At 44.8% G+C, this 10,908-nt stretch overlaps 1 protein-coding gene across 6 annotated transcripts in view; it reads right to left on the reverse strand.

Moving 5' to 3' along the window:
• SPECC1L (sperm antigen with calponin homology and coiled-coil domains 1 like) overlaps positions 1-8,254 on the reverse strand; it is a 135,774-nt gene extending 127,520 nt beyond the window's left edge. For 3 of the 6 annotated variants that reach the window (XM_046639736.1, XM_046639735.1, XM_046639734.1), the window contains exon 1: positions 8,126-8,237. The gene's annotated coding sequence lies outside the window, so the exon portion shown is untranslated. Of the gene's footprint in view, positions 1-8,125 lie in introns of all 6 variants that reach the window. The other 3 variants (XM_046639737.1, XM_046639733.1, XM_046639739.1) reach the window with 2 other exon arrangements.
• Positions 8,255-10,908: the final 2,654 nt, after the last annotated feature.

A 10,908-nucleotide genomic window follows, 5' to 3' on the forward strand; every position in this document is an offset into this window, starting at 1 on the left:
GCCATGCTGATGTGGCGTTCCACATGCTCAACTCAAATGACCCACAACTAAAACAAAATATACAACTATGTACCAGGGGGGCTTTGGGGAGAAAAAGGAAAAATTTTTTTTTTAAATCTTTAAAAAAAAATAGTATTTTATTCATTAAAGTGAAATTCTGATTCTTCACAAATGATTTGCATTCTATCATGACTGAGCTGGGTCTGGCTGAGCAAACTTTTGACTTGGATGGGTAACAGGAAGGCTGAGTAAATGTGCGTCTAAAGTGTGCTTTTTTTTTTTTTAAGATTTTATTTTTTCTTCTTCTCCTAAAGCCCCCCAGTACATAGTTGTATATTTTTAGTTGCGGGTCCTTCTAGTTGTAGCCTATGGGACGCCACCCCAGCCAAGGCCCGACAAGCAGTGCCATGTCCATGCCCAGGATCCGGAACCGGAGAAACCCCGGGCCACTGAAGCAGAGCGTGTGAACCCAACCACTCCGCCACGGGGCCGGCCCCCTAAAGTGTGAGTTTCTAACTTTATTTCAAAATCAAATATCAGAAAAAAAATCAGAGGAGAAATGTTTATTTTAACTGCATTACTTCTAGGGCCAACAAAGAGGTTAGCACAGGCCCAAGCAGGCTGCATATCAATATAAATCCACCCTTGTGGGAGGACATCATTTTTGCCTCCAGGCCTAACCACTCTAGATGACCCAGATTATTCTCCCAAAGCATCCACATGAATAATTTAAAGTAGGCTGTAGTGTAAGGACAATCTCAATAATTCATAGGGCCATATAATAAATACATAAAAGTTCAGGAACAAAACAAGACTCCTGAATGGGCCTGAAAGTTTTGCCACGTCCCCCAAAAGTCCTCTCGGCTGCAACCATCAGAAACTTCCAACACATACACCTTACCTGGCTTTTGGTGAAGGGTGTCCATTACTTATCCCCAGAGTAAGAGGATTTGGATACAATTTATAAATGTGCAAACTTTGCTACGAAGGACTTACACACTCATTTTTCAGGCTCATCAGTTTATCGCTCAGAAAAATTCATATTCATATTAACCAGTTGTGGGTTTTTTCCTATTCTTTATTTTATGAAAATGTTTCCACTTTCACCTGCAAGGTAATTTTAACATTTTTAATCTTTTTTTGCAAGGTGGTTAATACTAATACTGCCTTACAGTAACACGTAACAACACTTGGGATAATCTAGCCTTTGATACTTCATATACACTGATGAGGATCAAGGCTGCCCCAGGGAGAGAAGCCCAAGGTGTCCTGCCCTACATACTGATCTATATCATCCTGGGGTGGGGAGGAGCACGTCCTGATCTGATCTGAGCTGATCTCTTATCTAAAGTTATAGGACCACCAGATAACCAGACCCTACCTACACTGCTACCATTTTAACCATTTTTTTCATGATCTTTCCTTTGTCTTGTGGAGAAATAACTCACATACCTATGCCTTATAAATTTAGCTCTAACCCTCAACGCACTGCAGCTCTTACTGCCCATGGGCCCTGTCCCCACGCCTGCAGCTCTTACTGCCCATGGGCCCTGTCCCCATGCCTGCAGCTCTTACTGCCCATGGGCCCTGTCACCACGTTATTCTCTGAATAAAAGAGCACTACTGCCAGACCTTGAGAGTCCAAGAAATCTTTCTTTCAACTCCTCGGCTCGCCGAGCCCACATCACACCCTACTCAGAAAGCTGCCACAGACCCAGACTGCGCTGGTAAAACTCCATGCTGTGTTACTTCTTTACTTTCTGCGGGGCTTTTGCTGGCTTTGTTCAATGCTGTTGCCCCAGAGCCTAGAACAGTAGTTAGCACATGACAGCCACTTAACATCTGCTGAACTGAATTAATAAATGGTATATTTATACTATGGAATATTACTATGAAGCCATTCATCATAATGAGTCAGAGTGATACCAGCTGATTTAATGGAATTTCCAGAAGTATTAAGAGAAGAAAACAAACAGCAAAAACATCCCATTTTTTAAAAAGTATATCCCAAAAACCCATACATTGATGAGGAAGTGGAGGCCCTGGAACCCTCATACGCTGCTGGTGGGAATCTAAAACGCTGCAGCCACTTTGGAAAACAGTTTCGTGGTTCCTCAAAAAGTTTAACGTGGCTACCGTATGACCCATTGATTCCACTCTTAGGTACACACCTAAGAGAACTGAAAACAAGTGTCCACACAAAAACGTGTACATGAATGTTTATAGCATTATTCCTAGCAGCCAAAAAATGGGGAGGGAAAAAAAAAACAAATGTCAATCAACTAATGAATAAAGTATGGACTATATTTGGCCATAAAAGGAATGAAGTACTAATAAATGCTACAACATAATCTTTGAAAACATTATGCTAAATGAAAGAAGCCAGACACAAGGCCACAAACTGCATGATTCCATTTACATGAAATATCCAGAACAGGCAAATTCAGAGACAGAAAGTAGACTAGTGATTGTCAGGGGCTAGGGGAGCGGAGAATGGGGAGTAACGGGTATCAGCTTTCTTTCTAAGGTAATGAAGTGTTCGGGAATCAGACAATGGACCAATGCATAACTTCGTGAATACACTAAAAACCACTTAAGCGTACACTTCAAAAAGAGTGAACTTTATAGTATTTGAACTATATCTAATAAAGCTGTTATTTAAAAAAAAACTATACATGTTCGCAAATGAATACATAAATGATGAAGAATGGTATGAAAGGTTGACAATCCTGGTAATAGAGAATGGAGGGGAAAGGGAGACAAGGGTTGAGGCAAGAAGGAGGAGCTAAACAAAAACTAAACAACCCCAAGGCTGGAGGCCTTCAGTGGCGGATTGAGCAAGGGTGAGTAAGTGTGAATGAGGTGAGTGTAAAGAATAAAAATGAGGGCACTAGGACTAAAAATCCAGCAGGTAATTCATAAAGGGGGAAAGGAAGCAAAGCTGAGTAACTGTAATGATTCAATGGAGTTTGCAGAAAATGCAGACGGCCAGAAAGGGAGAAGAACGAGAACACGGGACAGAAGATTTAAGACTGGCCCAAACCCACCAAAGTTAAAAAAAAAAAGTATGCAAGAAGAAAATTCACTAGCTCCTGCTCAAGAATTCCTGCGCCTGGCGGGGTAGAACCAATCCATAACAAGGAGACGCTTCCAGGAAAAGAAGGGAGTGCTATTCAGGATGGTGGTGTCTCCTAAGTGGGAGAAAAGAGGCATCTCTTTGGAGAAAGTGTTCACTGTGACTGTTCTGGGGAAAAAACAGCCCCGACAGACGGCCTTGGGAATTCCCAATGGAAGAGGCGCCACTGAAAACGGCTGAGTCGGGATCTTTCCCAAGAACTTGAGAAGGGAAAGAGGAAGAAAAGAACAACTTTAATTTTTAACAGATATTTCTTAACAAACCTTAACACTGCTGCCAGTTTCTGTGCATGCCTCTTTCCTAAGTTAACCAGGTTCTTTTTTTCTCCTTTTATATAAGCACAGTTCTTTTAAAAAGAAGTGTACAGGGGCCAGCCCCGTGGCCGAGTGGTTAAGTTCGCGCACTCTGCTTCGGCGGCCCAGGGTTTCGCCAGTTCAAATCCTGGGCGCGGACATGGCACCATTCATCAAGCCATGCTGAGGCAGCATCCCACATGCCACAACTAGAAGGACCCACAACTAAAAATACACAACTATGTACTGGGGGGCTTTGGGACAAAAAGGAAAATAAAATCCTAAAAAAAAAAAAAAAAAGAAGTGTAATATAGGGCTTTATTTTTTTTTTTAAAGAGACAAAGCATTTTTCCCCTTTAACTTTTCTGTTTTCCCTAGGCTATATGCACAATAGACAAACTTGACATTTAATATCTTAATCTCTTAAACCTTTACTGTCCAAACACATCAAATAAAAAGGAAAAAAATACCCAAGGTGGAAGGTACGCAAGGGGAAAAAGGGAAGCAATATGCACTGAATGCATATTCCTTCCAGAGGGAGGAACAGAGACGATGCCCCCTGGTTTCTGGATGATAAAACAGACATTAGAGTCTCCTCCTTCAAGAAATAAGATTTGAATTAGACACTAAGATACAACTGAATGGACTTTGCAAGTTGGTGTGCATGACTAGGAGGTGTCACACGGCTGGCGAGGTCAAGTGCACCTGGGGTGGAAGGCTCCGTAAAGGCAGGGACTAAGTGACACACTGCCTCAGTGGCGCTGACGTGCCTAGCACATTAACGCACCTCGCAGATGCAACAACTTTCCATCAAGCCGCACACTCTGCCATGCACTGTGGTGTCACCAGGTAGTAGGGGGAGCAGACAAAAACACAGGGTGCCAAACCCTAACTGGACAGGGTGCTGGACAAGTCCACAGGAGACAGGATAACCCTGAGCTGAGTTTTGAAGGTGATAACTGGACGAAGTGAGAGAAGAACATTCCAGCAGAGGGAGACAGGGAGAGCGCAGAGAGAGTTCAAGGAACCACAGGTTGTTCAGCAAAGCTCAATGAAGCACATAGAAAGAGGAGAGTAGAGGCCAGAGCCCAGGGATGCAGGGTCCTTGATACCAAGCTAGGGACCAGTAGATCTGATTAGGAAGACAGTGGAAGTCGTCGAAGGATTTTAAATTGTGGGGGGTTGGGGGAGCTGGTGACCATGAACAGATTAACATTTTGAAAAGACAGAGGCAGGAGCAAACCTCTGGATTTAACCAAAAAATAAAGAAAAGAACTACAGCAAAGAGGTGGGAAAAGGTCAGGAAAAACATTGTTAACAGATCTACACTCTCTTCCCTCTCTCATGGACAAGTTTTCTTCATGGGGTTACCAAATTATCTTTTGAAAACAGAAGTCAGAGGTAGCTGAGAGCAGTTAGTCCTCTGAATGCTGAAATGAGTTTTATGAAGAATTAAGAGATCGCATTATTAATTTTAACTCAAAAGACATAAAACGCATGTTTGACAGATTTTGATATATTGTAGTTTTGTGAGTACAAAAAAAAAAAAGGATCTACAATAACTCTAAATCTTATCTGCTATCAGCAGAGCAGGATGAATTTCAAAGACTTCACAGACACAAAGATCATCTGTTCACTTCAGAACAGACCACAGCCACTTCTCGCCCTCAGCATATCTGAAATAAAATCTGTGAGCCTAATTTCTTGATGCTCATGACTCAGGCCACAGTATGAAATGATTTCTGAACTGACAGAGAACCCCACGGGGGTTCTTTACCTCCACAGCCAGTCTATTCAGTACTAACAGTTCCAACCACCAGGAGGAATTCCCCTGCCTAGGCTTATTTTGTTGGCACAAGCACATACAAAAAAAAATCCTGACATTTTCTATCCAGTAGGAAAGGATGATCAGAACAGGAACATTTTTAACACCAAGCAAATTTAACAGAGCTTTCTCAAGTGCCTGTGGATTTTGACAAATGACCACAAAGTATCAGACTTGCTATTTTTTAAAAAAATCTCTATTTTAATCTTCTTAAAAGCAAAAGTCCCAGGAACTTTTTCCTAAACTCCCGGACAACAACAACAAAACAAGAGATTCTAATTATGACTTCAATAAAGTAATCGGAAAAAAAAGACTAATTGATTCTAGGCTCTCTTTACTTCTAAAAATACCTTATTGTGATAAGATAACCAACCTTGGGGGCCGGCCCTGTGGCCAAGTGGTTAAGGTTGCACACTTTGCTTCGGCAGCCCAGAGTTTGGCACGGTTCATCAAGCCATGCTGAGATGACATCCCACACATTAGAACTAGAAGGACCTACAACTAAAATATACAACTATGTACTTGGGGGCTTTGGGGGGAAGAAGAAGAAAAAAAAGATTGGCAACAGATGTTAGCTCAGGTGCCAATCTTTAAAAAAATAAGATAACCAACCTTGCAAAATTTGCAATTTACAATCACCAAATACCACCATTTACTATCATCATCAAATACCACCATTTACTATCATCAAATATCACCATTCACTATCAACATCAAATATCACTATTTACTATCAACACACCAAGAAAAAGTCACTTTTCCTGGAAAGGACAGTCCTTTAACTGAATAAATTTAGTTTTATGAAAAACTCCCCACATTGTCCTTGTTTTTCTCAATACGCTAAGGCCCACTCAACGCTCCATTTCGGGGGCCTGACCAAGAGTCTCCAAGATTTGTTTTCACCAACTTTATGATGCCCCCGCTCCCCATCTTTGAGGAGGGACCACAAACAATATCATGGAACTGGTGAGAACACCCAGTTCTACCCAGGGCTGAAGAAGCCTCTGTAGGCAAGAATCCATTAAACGTTAAAACTCAAGCTCCTTTGTCCATCTCCTCACCCCACTCCCTCATTTTACAAATGGGAAAATGAAGGTCCAGAAAGGAAAACTGACTTGCCAAAGCCATAAAGCCAAGAGAATTTCTCTAGCCTACTGACACTGTGTCACCGTTCCTCTACTGAGCTGGACAGTTGTGTAATACTATGTACCACTTAGCCACGTGATTTAAATATGTATATGGTTATACTGCAAGTCTTAGGTATTATGAAAACCCAACCCTGATAGTAATTTTGAGTCGAAGCAACACTATCGCCCGAGTCATCTGAAATATGATGTACTGTGTCTAGTCAGTTACAAAGAGAACCTCTGCTACAGAGAAATGCATCTCAAGATGACCCATTGCAGATACACATCCTAAAAGTTCAAGTTTAAAATACAACTTTGATATAAACTTCACCTGAACCACAACTACTATAACTACTTTCCGCTCACTATGACACTGTACTTGACACTCAGGTGTTTGGCCTGTTACCAAGGCGCACAGTGATAAAGCTTTTCTATGGCACAATATTCACTTTCTTACTAAAAATCAACATCAAGAAAATCCCTACACATCTAGAGTACACACAGGCCACCAAGAAGCATTCTCCAGCTCCCTGAAGTTGCTGAGTCTTTAAAGACTCGGCTTGGTGTACGCTAAATCAAAGAGACAAAGGAGACATTTAAAAGAGAACAAAATTACTGGATCAGCTATTTCTTTATAGAAAACATTTTACCCAGATCAATACCCTACTTCTCCTCACACCATACGCCCTTTGTACTGCTGTGGCTATTTTAAAACCTAGATGTATTATGCTGCCGTCTCCTGATATCGACCAAGCCCACAGCTCTGATTTCATCTCAAGATGCATCCTCCTGGGTGACAGCAAACGCTGTTGGGCTCCGCAATATTTTTTAGTTTCTTAAGTCTGCTGTAACGCGGGAAACATTATCAGTGGTTTGAGACGCTCTTTTTACAACACACCTTTCCCCGGAATCGATACCGGCGGCGAATTTATGGGAATTTTTCCTGGGCCCTCCCGTACTTGCCAGCAAATTATCAAAGGCATCAACAAATCAAGGTTCTCTGCATTTGAATGGTCAAGGAATTCTTACTTGGTCTTATAAATAGGCTGAAACTACGTGGAAACTGATTTCTTTTCATTTCCAGGGGAGCTGCCCAAGAATGAACTATGATGTCTTCAACTTAACCACTTAAGCCAGACTGCGGGAAATGAAAATTTTCCTCAACAAAACACCGGATCATTCATTCCCAACGTGATGCAATTCACAAGGTCTCAAGAAAGAAGGACATTCCGCCTGCTTGGGGCCGACCTCGAAGCGGGGCGGGACGGGGATGGGTGCGCGGCCCGGGCAGAAGTAGAGCCCACAGGGGCCGGGGGTCCGCCACCCGCGGTCCTGCTCCTGGAGCCGCGTCCTCGAAGCCCCGCAGCAGCGCTGTCCTCGCCGGGGGCAGGGGACCAGGGCTATGGGGCGTCGGCCCGGCCTCTCCTGGGGCGCGGGCAAAGCAAAGCGCGAGGGTCGCACACGGCCCCTCGGCTCGGAGGGGACCGGCGAGCGGGGGGCCCGCAACCAACCGGGCCCGAACACCAGCCAGCGTCGGCCCGGCGGCCGGGGGTCGGCGGCCGGCCCGGGAGCACGGGAAAGGGACGGCGCAGGCGCGGGACGGGCTGGGGGCCCGGGAGGGGGACGGCGCAGGCGCGGGCCCGCCGGGGTCTGCGGGGCCGCCTGGGCCTGGCCGCGCGGGCGGCGCTGAGGAGAGAGACCGGCCCGCGGGCGCCCGCTGAGAGGACCAAACCCCGGCTCTTACCGCGCGGCGCCGCCTCGCTCGCTCGCTGGCTCCGGGTTGGGGCCGGGAGGCGAGCTCACCCGGTGGCGCGGCCCGAATCCGTTGAGTCCAGCCTCAGGGCAACAGCCAACCCCGCGGCGCCGTTCGCCCGGCCCGCCCCGCCTCCATCGTGGCCCCCGCCCCCGGCCCGCCCCTTCCCCGCCCCGCACGGCCGCCGCCGCCTGCGCCGGCGCCGTGCAGGCCCCGCCTACATCCCGCCACCGCGCAGACGCCTACTGCCCCGCCCACTCCCTCGCGTGCCTCCGGGCTCTGGCTCGCGCAGGCGCTCTACCTACCGGCCGGTCACAAAGGGCCCAGGCAGCCAGTGCGCACGCGTCAGGCTTTGTGCTGGCGCTCCTGGCTGTGGATCCTGCTGGCTGTGGGGGATGATGCGCCTAGGGCACCCTAGTCCCAAAGGCTTTCCTGAGCCCAAAGGTCCACCATTCATGCAGCATTATTTACAGTGTGCCAAGGAAAGGACGGTGCTGGGCATGAGCTAGACAGTGGTGAGAAAAACCCACCCCCTGCGCTCCTGGCTCTCCCAGTGCAGCAGGGAGCACAGACAGTAAACAAGAGAGCAACCAAAAATGAGGCCAAGTATCCTTTATCGAGTTAAGGAAGTTCTATCAGGTCACAATTATCAAACGGGCTTTTTCCTTTGATAGTTTGAACTACGTTCATAGATTTTTATTACATCATCTTCATTTCCTAGGAAAAAGACAACTTGGTATATTTTTAATACATTGCTGGCCTATTTGCTAGTATTTTATATAGCATTTTTGCATATATGTTCGTAAGTGACATTGGCCTGTACTTTTGCTTTCTCATACTGTCCATGTCTGGTTTGAAATTAAGCTCTAATAAATTCACAATGAGTTAAGACTTCCGTTTCTTCTTTATCTGGGAGATTATAAGGATTTTTGTTCTTTTCCATGTTTGCTGAACTTACCTATAAAATCATCCGGGCCTGGTGTTTTTCTTTGGTTTTGTTTGTTGTGAGATTTTTTGAGTTGGGATGCAGATTTAAAAACTAAGCGTTTCATTTCTTTAATGGTTCTAAGTCTAGATGGAATTTCTATTTCGTCCTATTGTTTACTGTTATATGTTTGCAGGAAAGTGTATGTTTTGTTGATATTTTCATAATCATTGGTGTGAAGTTGTTCATTTAATTCCCTCGTGGTTCTTATTTTAATCTTATTTGGTTTTTTGTTTCTGAATACATTTCTAAAACGTTTACATATCTCAGAATTCAGAAAGCACCATCTCAACAGCATCTCCGAAGCGGTGGCTCCGAAGTGGATGCAACTAAATGTGTTCAGTTTCTTGATATCTTTCCAAAGATTTTATGAATAAAAACAAATATCCAAAATAAACAGATATGTACTTTTGCTTCTTTTTTACACAATTGGTACTCTACTATCCATAATGATCTGGATCTTTCTTTTTAAAACCAGAATAGCCATGGTGTTTTAATGCTGTAGAGATAATCGTTCAGCACTAGCGTAGGACTAAGGTCATGGTCCTCGTAACCAGACAGCCTGGACTCAAATCCGAGCTCCATCACTTACTAGCTGTCTGTCAGTGTTTTCATCTACAAAATGGGTGCTGTTATGGGTTGTGGGGATTAAGTGGGATCATACAGGAAGGGGACTTAGCCTGAAGCCCAGCACGCAGCAAATGCCTGGACAATGGGAGGGGCATTCATGTTGCATCTGTAGGCATTTACACTTCAAACAGGACTCACTATCATTTAGATCCTCACACCAGCCCCGTAAACTGTATGGAAGACAAAACTGAGGCTCAAAGAGGCTATTTCACTTGCCAAAGCCACTCAGCTAGCAAATGGCAGAAACAGAACAAAACTGTCTGGCCCCAGGCACCTGCCCTCACCCCACAGCTACTGACAAGCCATGCACACTGTTAAAAGGTACTTTTTTATATTAAAATGCACAAAATGAATGTATCACTCAATGAAATACCAAAAAGTGAAGATCAAGAAAAAGAACTTTAGCAGTTTTCCCAGTACCATCCCCCAACGCTACACCCTCCCCAAAGGTAACCACCGTTCTGACATCTAACTCTGGATTAACGTGGCCTGATTTTGAACTTTAAATAAATAGAATCGTATTGCATTGGTTTCCTAGGGCTGCTGTAACAAATTACCAAAACCTTCGTGGCTTAAAACCACGGAAACGCATGTCTCACAGTTCTGGGGCCTGGAACTCCGACATCCAGGTGTCGGGGTCTCGAGGTGTCGGCAGCTCTGAGTTTCCTCAAAAGTCTCTGGGGGAGAATCCATTCCTTGCTTCCTCTGCCCTCGGCCAACGGCCTGCATTCCTTGACGTTCCTTTGCTTGTGGCTGCATCATTCCAATCTCTGCCTCAGACTGTGTATGTGTGAAATCTCCCTTTGATTCTGATATAAGGACACTTTTGATAGCATTTAGGGCCCACTCAGATAAGCCAGGATAATCCCCCATCACAAGATCCTTAATTTATCTCACATCTGCAAAGACTTTTTTCCAAATAAGGTGACATGTACAGGTTCCAGGGGCAGGGCCCTGCCCCGACGTCTTTGAGGCCCTTTATTCAGCCTACTACAAGAACGTAACCTTTTGTGTCTGCCTTCTTTCTCTCAACATTAGGTCTGTGAGATTTATCCGTCTTGTTGCATGTATCCGTGGCGTGCAAAATGAATATCATTTTGGTTGCTGTGTAGTATTCCGTTGTGTGAATTTACCGTACCACGGTTCATCCTCTCTTCTA

This window comes from Equus quagga, chromosome 15 (genome assembly GCF_021613505.1).
Source record: "Equus quagga isolate Etosha38 chromosome 15, UCLA_HA_Equagga_1.0, whole genome shotgun sequence".
Lineage (NCBI taxonomy): Eukaryota > Metazoa > Chordata > Mammalia > Perissodactyla > Equidae > Equus > Equus quagga.